Source organism: Carassius gibelio, chromosome B15 (assembly GCF_023724105.1).
Source record: "Carassius gibelio isolate Cgi1373 ecotype wild population from Czech Republic chromosome B15, carGib1.2-hapl.c, whole genome shotgun sequence".
NCBI classification, from domain to species: Eukaryota; Metazoa; Chordata; class Actinopteri; order Cypriniformes; family Cyprinidae; genus Carassius; species Carassius gibelio.
This window is the reverse complement of record NC_068410.1, coordinates 20,687,883-20,701,293: the sequence shown is the minus strand read 5'-3', so window position 1 is coordinate 20,701,293 and position 13,411 is coordinate 20,687,883. Positions and strand designations below refer to the sequence as shown.

Here is a 13,411-nt window from a genome sequence, read left to right as displayed (position 1 = left end):
CGTAAATCTGTCATATTTATATACTGTAGGGTGTACAATATTTTTATTTACTAAAACAATGTTAAGGAATTTTTACTGTAAATATATACCGTTATATACAAAAAATTGTAAGCTATCCATACGATTTTCTTCTAATATTTTAAAGTAGCTAAAATTAAAATAAGTATTTTTTACAGTACTGTTTCATATTTATCGTTTAAGGTAAAGCAAACACTGTTTTTATTGTAGGCTAGTATGTTTGCATGTTTTACTAACAGGATTCCAGTGTAGATAACTTATACTAGATGGATGTACGCGCGCAAAAAGCGCTCGCGATCACGCGCACACCCCCCTCTCCAGTCTGCACACATGGTACGAGCCGACTGTGGATGGTGGAAGCCGCTTGTCATTCCTCGGCATTCCCTCCAGCCTCCAGCCTGCTGCACTGCTCTCCACTGCAAGCGCGCACGGACTCAGCACTACAGCACACGGACGCTATTCGCCCTCCAGCTCTCCGCAGTAAAACACACGGCTCGTCTTATCCATGCGCACTGTTCTCTCTCTCCTGCGCTCGCTCTCTTTCTCTCTCTCTATGCGGCGCCCTGGACATTTTCCCTCCTGATCATTTTCCTAACGGGAGATCATGATGATGAGACACCGATATTAAGAGCATAACACCTTCCGGAAAAGCGATCGCATCATCGCAACCTGCAAGACGCTGGATAGACGCCTTCTTCTTCAGCAATGGTGAGATGCATGTTCACGAGAAAAGTGCGTGTTGTTGCAGAAACAGCTGGAGCGTTTGGTTTGACGCTTGATACTATTACGCACAGCCTCCTCTGTTTATTTATTATGGAGCAGCTTGTAAACTTGCAACATAGAAGGGCAGTGCAAAGTAAAGAGGGCTTGGCTGCACTCTGTAACCATGTAAAACCATGAATTATTGCTTAAGGATGAATGATTCATATCTCTGCCTTTTTAAACACTTAGTCTAACCTTTTAAACAGAAGTTTGTTCTCAGTGATCGGGACATTTTGGGCATTTTCCAGCATCTGAACTCAACACCCATCCCATATTAACGGGCCGAGGGTGTACCTGCTTAATGCTGCATGTTTCACTCCTGTATCATTCACTGAGGGGTGTAATCTGGATGGATGGCTATAGTTTACAGATATAGAGAAGGTAGTGTTCGGATTTCTAGGGTAGGATTGTTGCCGATGTGTTTCTGGCAGTGGGGTACTGCGTTTCCAGACTGATCCTGTGAAGCAAATGTGCATTTATAGCTCCAGTTTTACTCCTACTCTCTAACACCCTCCTATTTGGGGTCTGAGGGTTCATTGTGAGGGGAGTTCATTGCTATTGCTGTTGTATATTAGGGGAAATGTGGCAATTATTGCTTAAATGTACGTGCACTTAACAGGGGCGCTTCATTTATATATATATATATATATATATATATATATATATATATATATATTTCTAATTGTCATTGTCATTTTTACATTAAGTCTGCTTGAGGAATAAGCACTCATGATGAGAGAATAAAATGCTTTGAGATGTTAAATATGTTTTTTTTTATTATTATTCTGTAGCACACATGCGCATGCACACAGCCTAGTATTTTCAACATAACAGAAGGGCTGTTGAAAAATTGATTGTAGATTGATAGAAGAGATGTTTCTTCTTGCACACTATACATAAATGATACACAAAATCTCTTGGGACACAGTTAAAATGTATGGCAATGCAATAGAGGACAGAATATCAAACTAAATTATATATTTTTTATGAGGGAATATAGCACACATTCAAGTCGAACATCTAACAAAAGACAATGGTTGGGTTTTAAATGGTAAAACTAATGATGTCTTGAAGTATCTGGACACTTTATGGTTGTCAAACCTTAGTGGGACATGTTCATAGTGAATGCGATGAACTAGACCGGTGGTTACACTGTAAGAACACTTGTTTCATTAGAAATTCACTAGGAGACATTTGAATAAACTGTCCAATTATTCCGAATATTTCACAGATTTTGTTGGTTTGATAGTTTGGATCATTTCTAAGTGAACCCTAAGAGTTCAAGATTCTTTTTAGGTCCTCTGTTCTTGGAAAAATTCAAAGATAAGTAACCAAATCGAATCATCTTCAGATACATATAAAGTTAGGTATTAATTAATGTGAAATTTTGCAAGTGTTTGAGCCTGAGGATAACAAGCTTCATGGGGTTAAATTCGAGAGACCCCAAGTTCTGTTTGTGCTGTGAGCGGTACTAAATGAGTCTGAAGTTGGTGGGTCCCCATTGGTTTGACCTTTCGAGGACGGCCCTGTATTCTCCCGTTGTCATGGTCCACGTTGATGAGGACCCTGGTCACCACACAAGCGGTTTCTATGAAAAGAAAAGCCCAGGCAACTCTTTCTTTGTTCGCCCCTACAAAGAGAATGAAGAAAAACATCAGGCTAATTTCTTTTCTCTTTTATCTTCTTCTAATCATTTTCTTTTTTTTACATTTACATTTATCAAAATGCCCATTTTCTAATGGTCCAAGCTCTTTTCTGTGGGTTTGGTTTGGTTTCATAAACTACTGACTTGTTTGAAGCCATCTGAGGAACCGCAGTGAGACGAAACAATGATGGAAACAAACCAATGAATTGCTTGAGCTCCCCAGTGACTCTTCAAGTCAAGATGCGGAGTCTCTCATGTAATAAGCCTTCATAGCTGAGCTATTGTGAAAGAGCGTAGGCATCAGTGGAAGGTGGACACACAGTGTGTGAAGTGTTGCTCATTGCACCTTCCTCTTATTAAGGAGCCCCAGAATTGCACCCCTGCCACGTTTCTTTATCCCCGCAGTGCTACAAACATCTGATCACTGTCTTCACAAGACTCTTGTGCAAGTGAGGCATTTTTCCTTCTCAGCCACTGCTCAGAAACATAACCTGATACACCTGCTTTTTGGCCATTTGCCTACTCGAGACTGTTCTTGCGATTCTTCAGTTTGTCTTAAACCCAACATCAAACATTTAAAGGTTATGTGCAATTTTAAATGAATGCAGAGACAGCTAAATAAATAAACAAACCATTTGTAGGTTCCTTCCCCCCCCCCCCCCCCCCTGTAAATTCTGTAAACACATCATGATCTCTTCTGTAAATGTTGTGGAGTTATCAAAACATTGCTCTGTTTGTTTGAGCCAGCCCAAGAAAGCAATCTCAGCTCAACCAATTGTGTGAGTTTGGGGCGTGGCTATCAGTTTGCCCAACCAATGGCAGAAAAGGTGTTTTTTTGTGGAAAACTGTTTGAAAACCAACTTGGGCTGTGTTTCCCAAAAGCAACGTAAGAAGAAAAAAAAAAAAACACAACAACAAACAAACGGGTGTATTAATTTTAAACAATTTTCACTCAGAAAGTATCAACCTAGACACATTTGCTTTTGACATCATGGCATGAAGGCTGATTTGTACTTCAGCGTGGAACTTATGCTGTAGCCTATACGCATAGATGCACATCCTAAACCGTAGCCTACGCCGTAGCCTAACGTGCAGCTTTCCAAAAATCTAACAATTCTATGCGGACTGCAAATGCTGTGAATGGTCTGCTAGAATCCCTTCCTCCATATGTACTTGAGTTTTGTGTGTTTATGTGCACTTTAATATATTTTAATGTTACAACTTCTTATATAAAATAAAACGAAGCAAAGAACATGTCTTTTCCTCTATTATACTACATGTAATTTTAAATAATTATTTCATGATTTGATATTTATTTTCCGGTGTCACGGCTATAATGCTTCTCCTACGAACCACTTCTTCTATGGCTTTTGTCGTGGTACGGCAGGTTACACCAGCAACATACCCTCGGAAACTGTAGACTAGTGGTTTGCATGTGTACTGCACGTCGACGCAGTAGGTCCGACACAGAATTATAAATCAGCCTTTAGTTCTTTAGAAACAGAAAACAGAGATCTCTCATCAGATTACGAAGAACGTTATCAGAACTCAGATATTCTCCGCCAAATCCTTTTGACAACACATTCTAGTAGTGTTTCCATAAGCTATAGTTAAGTACATTGCTGGATAGTAATGAAAATAAGATATTTTTTTGGTGTATGGGGGTGGTTATGAACAAATGTATATTGGATCAATGACCTGGATTATAATTGTGACCTACTGTGTGCTAAATCCATCTGAGATCAATGTGAAAGTTGTGTGACCCTCACTGACTGCTAATGCAATTAGGGTTTTATTGTGTGTCCGTTTATAGTGCTGTAAATACCACCACCCCTGTTATATACCAAGATTGAAAGCAATGGCTACTCCTAAACTATAAATGCCAATTTGTCCTAATAACAACTTGTCAGTTTGCAAGCTAGTTTGTTGAAAAATAAAAGAGTCATTTGTCTTCTGCTTGATTTCTTGATTTCTTTCTTCTTTTTGGCAAGGTACAATTTTGTTAGCTCTAAATGAAATGTTTCATTTGTGAATGGGATACCATGTTATTTTAAAGGATTGTTTTTGCTTGCAGACAAAGAGGACAATGCAATAGCAGGATAAGCTCAAATACTGGTGCAGGGAATACATCATTCCTTAGAAATTTGAATAATCATGTGTCTAATTGGGCATCTTTTAATGTACAGTACATTAAGTATGGATATTATTTAACAAAGTCTAAATGTTTACTCTTGCACTTATGCAAAAAAAAAAGGAAAAAAAAAAGAAGAAAAAGCAAAATAAAAAAGTGCAGTCTTTAGGAAAGATGCCTAATTTGACAATAATGCTTTATTTGTATAACTTTAATCTACAAGTATAGGTTTCAGCAACTTCTTTGATATTTTATATTTAAAATACAATACATTCAAAGTATAGGCTAATGTGTTAGTTTGGCAGTTTGTTTAATTTGTATAGTATGGATTATTGGAAATGCCAAATCCTAAGAAAAAAAGAGAGAAAAAATCTAAATATTTAGAAAAAAAAAAAACAAATTGTAAAAATATAATTATATATTTTTTGGTCATATGGGTAAACATAAATTTAAAGTCTAGTAGAAAGGCAAATCATTTTTGGTGATTTTTAAACTTTACAAACACTATGGATTTCAGTTAAACGACCAAAAATTTTTCAAATTGTTCAACGAGCAGATAAACATGTCTTTTTAAAAGTCCTTACCATGGCTTTTTTTTTTTTTTAATTGTGTTAATTGCCTGATATAACACTTTTCCTGAAATCCTGCAAAGACAAACAACCAACAGCTTCCGTGGCATCCGTTAATTAGCGCTCCAAAAGGTCTCACTCGCGACTTTACAGTACCTCAATCAAAACAATACATCATTGTTTTCCACCCCTGTTTGTTTAAATGGCGTGTCGCTCTGACAGGAAACGCAGATCTTACTGTAAACGAAGCTCATTGTCACGGTCGCTTGTTTTGGGAGGAATCCGCTAATTTTCGCACGCTCAAACGATCAGAGCTTTGCTTTGTCCCTCTCAGACAGCGTATAAATCACTGTCACTCGGTACAGTTGGTGCATTAGCTGGGCTTTACGAACGCAGCCTTCCCGTTCACCTTCTCAACATGAATGCTATTAATGGCGATGATGAGAGCATAGGGTGCAGGGGGTGTATTTGCTTGCCCGGAGCATTATGTTTAGTCGAAGCTGCAGTCTGTCAAGCTGTGATTTATCGTACACAAGGCTAATGGCAGCCTGTCGAGATAGCAATGTTTTATTGGACTTGAAAGTTGGGAGAGAGGGGGGAAAAAATGCCGTAGCGCTCTTCATTTCCAGAATCACTGAACGGTGACTGGTCAACTGAGCAGTCGCAATTTGCTGAATGAGGGCTGCGAGTTGCTGAATGAGGGAATTTTCTCTCTCTCCTTTTAGTGAAACTTGGTTAATCTTAGGAAAATTCTCATTGAAGCAGCCACATTCTTGGTATTGCTACGCAGCTGTCAGGGCTTTGCGGCATTACTTTTTTTTTAATGTGAAGTGTAGCTGGGTGTTTTTTATGAAATGTGACTCTAGCTTTTCTCTAGACGACTGTGTGTTTTTTCACACAGTTGGGGGAAAGAAAAGCTTTTTCTTCACTCCAGTGGGCTTGGACATTGTGTATTCTAAAAGTGGGATCAGGAACAACAGCTGCCACATTTACATTCAAATGACTTTCAAGAGATCCTGCTTCATAGTCTGGGCACCTATTCCCATGCAATTTCACCAGGTATACTCCCCCCAATATGGGATGCTGATGGCCAAGCTATTTAATGCCAAAATGGAAATATGTATACTGCAGTTACGTATTTTGCATCTGTTTATGAAGGTTTTAATTTATCCCAGAGAAACAAGAGAGGCGTTGTTTCTTGTAAAGCCTTTGAAAGGAAAGTCTCAATTGTTTCTCCTGGACAGCAGTGAGATTACATGGAGATTTTGGATTAATTTGTTGGTTTCCCAGATGAGAAAAGGAGCTCAGACTCCTTTTGAGATCTTCAGAAGATTTCTCTACAATGTCTCTAACTGTATTCAGATGTGTCAGAATGCTACTTTAAAGTGGGATGCTGGCTGCCGAGAACAAAAGAAAATGTACTGTAATTTCAGGTTTTGCATAGAAGCGTCAGTTGATAAAGGTTGTATTTTTTGCTCAGGGAAATGAGGGAGGCAGTGTTTCTTTGTAAACCCATAGGAAATAAATTCTGAGTTGTTTCTCCTGGACAGCAATGAGATTATATAGGGGCTTCTACTTTTAGCTTCTCAGATGTTTCTACTGATATACAGACCCAAAGTAATCTCACATTTCTTCTCGAGATCTTTAGAAGATATCTCAAAAATATCTCTAACTGTGTTTAAATTTGTCAAACTACGGCTATCATTCATTTGAAAGATTTTTACTTGTCCTTTACAGTATATCACTAGTTTTTTTTTTTTTACCCTTTGTGTGTGTGTGTGCATTCACAATATATTGTTACCATATCCAGATTAATAAAATATTAATATATTTATTGTCATCAGTTGATACTAATTTCTCATGTTTTTGCATGCATATTTCTCTTATTACTATTAATAAACCGTAACTAGGAGTTTATTGAGGCAAAACTCGTAGTTAATAGTCCTTAAAAAGTGGTTGTCATTTGTGAGAAAATAATCCATTGTTAATCTAAGCACCTAATAACCATGTTAAGTTTTTTTAGTTTTTTTTTCAATCTTTAGTAAATGTCACAATAAATATATATTTTCATATGGTCCATTACAGTGTTTGCTATGCCTGAATTGTAGCATTTAAAATAATTGAGTTTAGTTTTCAATGTTTTATTTTGAACAGTATTTAGACACAATAGTATAATCTTAATATTGGCCTTATTGTTATCTTATTGATTTAGACTAGAATTGTAATACTCCAAAGGACTTTGGTGATAAAAAGGTGTGTAGATGTAACATAACTGAAATCTCCAGTGAAATCTCTTGAGATTTGAAAGAGCGATGATACAGTTTTCCCCTGGGAAGTCATTTGTTATTGTTACCCATAGAAAAATCCCACAAATGCCGATCACCACGCCATCGTACGTTCAAAGCTGAAGATGTTTTGAAAAATAGCAGCCGAAACACTGAAATAGTAAAACAAATGATGGGTTTGCTCCGGTTGACATGTGAACGAAATGGTGCCTTTGAACGCTGGGCGATTAATCAATTACTGGCTATTTGCCATTAGCAGCAGTACTGTGCCAGAGTGAGGTCAGATTTGAGGTTTCTCCATTTATCCTTGTATACTGTGGCATTGTCTGTTTTGTTTGTGCAATGCTAATGCACCTCCTGGCCTGTAAATGACCTTATTACTCATCTCAGGGAAGAAAAAGATCCACATGGATGTGTTTAATACCAACTGTTTTTCTTTGCTGGCCAATTGGTTGAATAGTTAGGTGATGAATGCTCTTCGCACTGTTGTGTTTTGATAACAGTCAACACTCTGCTTTTCAACCCCAGGACCTTTTGTGTTGGAACCCCGAAACATCTGCCTCCCACAATCCTGTGAGGACACAGCCCCCTGCGTTGATTCACCTCTGTGGTGTTGTTTAGATGCAGAGAAAACTGAAGTGGGTTTTATATGTGGATGCTGCTTGAAAATGTGAAAATATGGTTGTTGCTTGTTCATATTCAAACCTAAAGTTGTAGGTGTTGTTGTGGTTGCTAGAGTACTTCTAGATGGTTTCTAGAGTTATCTGAGTTAGGGCTGCACGATATTGGGAAAAAAATACATTGCGATATTATATTTTTCTGCGATATATATTGAGATATGAAATCTAATCTAATTTTTTCTTACAAACAAAAATGGGGTGAGCACACTTACATTCTCATTTTAAATGATTTAAACATCAGAGTATTATTTAAATTAGAGTAAATTATAGTTAGTAACTTTAGGATATGGTTTGAATTGTTAACATATTAACTAACATGAACTTACCACCAGCAATACTTTTGTTACTACACTGTAAAAAATTTCTTGTTGTTTTTACAAAAACTTTTTGGCAGCTGTGGTTGCCAGAATAATTTTGTAAAAATACAGAAAACTGTAAACACATTTACGTCAAAAACTGTTAATTTTACAATATAAAGCTGTAATTTACAAACAAGAAAATGTGAATATAAACCAGTAAATTCAACAACACACAAAATTAAATCTGTTTTGTACCTTGAAAATACTGACAACCACCATAATAATAAAGATGGTACTGTATAAGAGAAAGCCACATGAAGTATCAAAGCTCATCACAAGTAGCTTCACCACAAGCAGAAGTATATATTAACATATAGAAGGTGCACATTTATGGAAACACAAAACACCATCATGGTAACACACGTGATACTTAAATAATGCAAAAAACTTTCATTAAGCAACAGAAGATGTAACATAAAGCTCAAATGTACATAACTGATAACAAGAACTATTTAAAAACATGATTATTTAAACAAAATACTTTCAAACGTGGAGTGTCACGCAGGGAATTCTGGGAATATCAGTTTACAGTTTTAGACTAAATTATACATTGATTTGTTCTTTTTTTACTTCTAAAAGCTGTATAATTAACAGAATTTTACTGTAAATTTACATTAAATGCTTTGTTAGATCTTTTACAGTTTTTCCCTGTATATAGTACGGGAACTTACTGTTAACCTATTATCAGTTTTTTTCCGTAGCGTTTTTACAAAATTTTACAGTTAAAATTACACTTATTTTTTACAGTGTATATTTTATCTATCTATCTATCTATCTATCTATCTATCTATCTATCTATCTATCTATCTATCTATCTGTCGACTTGATCATTTTATTTGTACTTCAGCAATGGCAATAATCTTTTTTTTTGTTTATAATTATTATTATAGATTATATTTCCAAGGACTAGGCATATTTGTTAGAGATTTATTTATTTCCCTTTTCTTCTTTTTGAAGATTCTTGTTTGTCATTGACCCTTGTGCCAAAGTTTAATTCTTAAGGTCAGGGGGTATTTCAATCCCTGACCCTATGTATGAGCAATAGCATAAGTGATTCTTGCCTTAGCAGACACCCCTAATGAACATCTTTGTATTATATTGATTTATTTTCTCTTCGATGAAAGGCCTGCCTGATGTTGCCTCTCCATAGTGGCTATTTTTTCCTTGTTCTTACTTGAGGATCTCCTCGGTGCCATCAGGCAGCCTCTGCTCCTGAAGCGGTCTTTGGAAGAGGGGGCTTCGGAGGAGGGGGCCCTTAATATGTGCACTTGAGCCACTTTCCAGAGAGGATGGAGGTTCATGTTACCTCTCTTGTGCTGAGAGAAACAGTGCATCCATTGTGTCCAGCATTTCACGCTACACATGTAGCAATTTCTGTGATGATTCACATAAGTCACTGGAAGCTAATCGCAATCTTCTTGCATGAGACTCGGCTTTCAGCTTTTGTCGCCGGAGCTTAATTTACTGTCACAAACTTGAATGCGCCTCATATGTTTCTGCTCAGGTGTCTGGAAAAACACCCCCTAGAATGACCCGTCTGTCTAAAGTATGTAGCAAGGTGTTTTACGCATGTGAAATGGTATGTGTGCTTGGCAATTATTAAAGCTTCTTTCAAGGACTAATAGAGAAATTTGAAACTATTATAAGATCACTGAAGCTTTACAGGCTTAAGGACTCATACAGTATATATATCTGAATCTAGCCTCTGTTAATGACAGTGGAAAGACATTTTTAATATTACATTCAGAGAACAAATACTGAAGTAAGGTAGTACTGCAAAACATGATCAGTTTATAAACCAATAGTCAGAGCTTTGGTGCAGTAGTTGAGCCATAGTGATCATGTGGCTAATGAAGTTTTGAATTCAGGTGCATCCCTTTCCTAAATTTTTTTTTGTTCATTTTTTCATTCTAAACAAAATAAGGTCACACTTTATATTAGGCAAAAATAAGTGCAATGTACTTATTGTGTTCATACTGTATTGCAAAACACGTCTGCTGCTATTGAGGTGGGATGCGGGTAAGGTTGAGGTAAAAAAGGGTAAGAACAGTGTTTAATCAAAATAGAAATTTTGTGTTTCAATACTACTATTCAAAAGTTTGGTGTCAGAAAATTGTTTCTTCTTTTAAAATAAAAAAATAATACTTAGCAAGGATGTGTTAAATGGTTAAAAAGTGATAGTAAAGACATAAAAAATATTACTATTTTGAATAAATGCTATTGTTTTTATACATTAACTCATCAAAGAATGGAAAATAATAAGTATCACTGGTTGATAAAACAGCATATTATTTAGAATGATTTCTTGTGACACCTGGAGATTAATGATGCTGAAAATTCAGATGAATAAATGACATATTCACTTAGGAAACCATTTTTTATATTTCACAATATAACTTTTTTTTTTGATCAATTAAATACAGCCTTGATGAGCATAAGAGACTCCAGTAAAAATCATAAAAAAAGCTATATTAATTTGCCAATTGATGCAGGCATAGTTTGGCCACTTTTAATCCCTCTAAAAGTCTATGGTAGTTACTGCTCTGCCATATACTGTGCTTTATTTATCTAGTTATGTACTACAGGAAATAGCTTAGTTGCATGTTAAAAAAGAATGTGGATACTATTAATATATGGATGTGGATACTATACCCAATTACACTGGGGCGGGGCTAAATTTGTATCTGATCAATGGGAGATTTTTATTAGTTTTGGGATCACTAGTGGAAAAGAAATTGCACATTACCTGTAAAGTTAACATAAAAGGCCATTTACAAACAATTTTTTATCTGTTTTATCTGTAATATGATGAAGATCCAAGAAAAGTAAGAATGGAGCCAGACTGAGGGCATGTTTGCAATATTACCACTTTTGTTTTTTTAATAACATGCAAAGATGAATTTTCTTAAGAATACATTTGTTCTCAACTGCTATTTTCTTCTTATTTTCTAAATTTTATTTTTTTATTAAATTTTAAATTTTTTCTAAAAATATTGCATCCCCAAAGATAAGATGTTTAATTAAATAATTTGGTGTTTCAAATAGCATTACAAAATAGCACAACCTGCGTATGGTTGTGCATGAGTATTTTAAATCGGTGGCAGTGATCGTTAATGGAACAAACTATTGCCCACAAAAATGCATGACTTAACATTTCCTGAAACCGACTATATACAGCTTTTTTTTATGATTTTGGCAGCATTCAGCACAACTGGGCACATATAAAAATAGATTTGATTGTGGTTTCACACTGACTTTAAACATTGCCATAAGCTAAGGTATGTTTTCGGTTGAGGTTGCATCATAAAACAAAGAAGTGACACATTTTGTGTTTGTTATCGCGAGTGATTCAGTCTTTTGCCGGGCAGCGATGAACTCCAGTGGCCATGCTGCAACCTCAGCTCTAGAGAGCGGAGAAAATAAAGGTTGTGACTAAGCCGGGGCCGCTGACGAAACATGCTCTGTCCTGTGGCATATCTACCTCCTCTGTCGAGAAAGACTCCAGGGATGAGTGTGTATGCGAGCGAGAGCGAAACAGAGGAAGAGAGAGAGCATGAGTGTGTGTGCGAGACAAATACAAGGCAGAAACGAGAGAGCGGCCCACTATGCAAAGCTGTGGGAACGGAGAACAAAGTGACGTGTAAATAATAAGACGTCCTTACGTGTTTGAGGGTTACATTATCCGGGTACTTCTTTCTGACAGCCGTCACAAATTTTCCTGCTATCAGACTAACAAAGTGGCGCCCACATTTTCTGCATGTATGGGTTCCTCTCTTCATATTAGACTCCCCAGTGGCGTTTCATCATGTGGCACATAATCTTATGCAAGATGGTGAAATGGCAGTTAATTTGCAGGTAATTAGACCCCAGTGATTTGCCATTGAAAGGACACCAGAAGTGAGGACTGTGTTTGAATGTCACGCAGGCTGCGGCACTCATTACGGTAGGAATGTTTTTGTTGGAATAAATGGCTGCGTAATGTTCCAAGCCGTTAATCACTGAAAGTCATATAATATTACGTTAGATAAAGTACATTAGGTTTAGAGTCATTTCTGGCCGATTGGACGGCAGTTACTCATTGAGAGGTCCACGCTGTAAGTGTAGAGAGGAAATTGCAGAAAAATGGCCTGAATCGTAATGCACTGCGGTGGTTACCTTCGTTATGGTTGAAGTGTAGTTTTTTTTTCGATGTTGAAATACTTTAATCTTTCCCAGCCTAATATGTAGAAACAACTATAAGTAGGCCATGTCATGCTTTAACTCTTAAGGCCTAAATCCAATTTACCAATTTCCCTTTATAATCAATAAAAAAATGGGTAACACTTTAGAATAGGGAACACTTATTCACTATTAACTACGACTTTTCCATCGAAAAGTTACCAATTTGCTGCTTATTAAAAGTTAGTAAGGTAGTTGTTAAGTTTAGGTTTTGGGTAGGATTAGGGATGTAAAATAAGGTCATGCAGAATAATGCATTAATAATTACTACTACTAAATGTAGTAGTATTCTAGTAATACGCATGCTAATAAGCAACTAGTTAAGAGACCCTAAAATAAATTGTTACCATAAAATAAGTAAATGTAAATGTTTTTTTTCTCAGTTTTTTCTTTTTTTTTATATTGCTTATTTTTATATATAATTCAGTTTTAGTAAATCTTGCTGTAGATTACATTTTTGCCGTAAAGTAAAAACTTTCTTTTCACTGTATTAAACAACAGTTTTGGGTTTAATAATACATTTTTTTGTAAATCTATTTTTTTTTTACACTGTCCAACTGTGAAACTGTAAATAAAATAATATGCTTATGAACCCTGTAAATTAAGCCCAAAATATTGTGCTGCCATACTATTATTATTATTATTATTATTATTATTATTATTAATAATTTGTAAATATATTTATTTGATAGTGTTTTTATTTATTTATCTTAATGGGTAATTGGATACCAAATAATGCTTTGC

At 36.0% G+C, this 13,411-nt stretch overlaps 1 protein-coding gene across 7 annotated transcripts in view; it reads left to right on the top strand.

The window, feature by feature from the left end:
• Positions 1–348: 348 nt before the first annotated feature.
• LOC127972817 (teneurin-4) overlaps positions 349–13,411 on the top strand; it is a 205,920-nt gene continuing 192,857 nt past the window's right edge. For 4 of the 7 annotated variants that reach the window (XM_052576623.1, XM_052576625.1, XM_052576622.1 and 1 more), the window contains exon 1: positions 350–726. The gene's annotated coding sequence lies outside the window, so the exon portion shown is untranslated. Of the gene's footprint in view, positions 727–13,411 lie in introns of all 7 variants that reach the window. The other 3 variants (XM_052576618.1, XM_052576621.1, XM_052576624.1) reach the window with 1 other exon arrangement.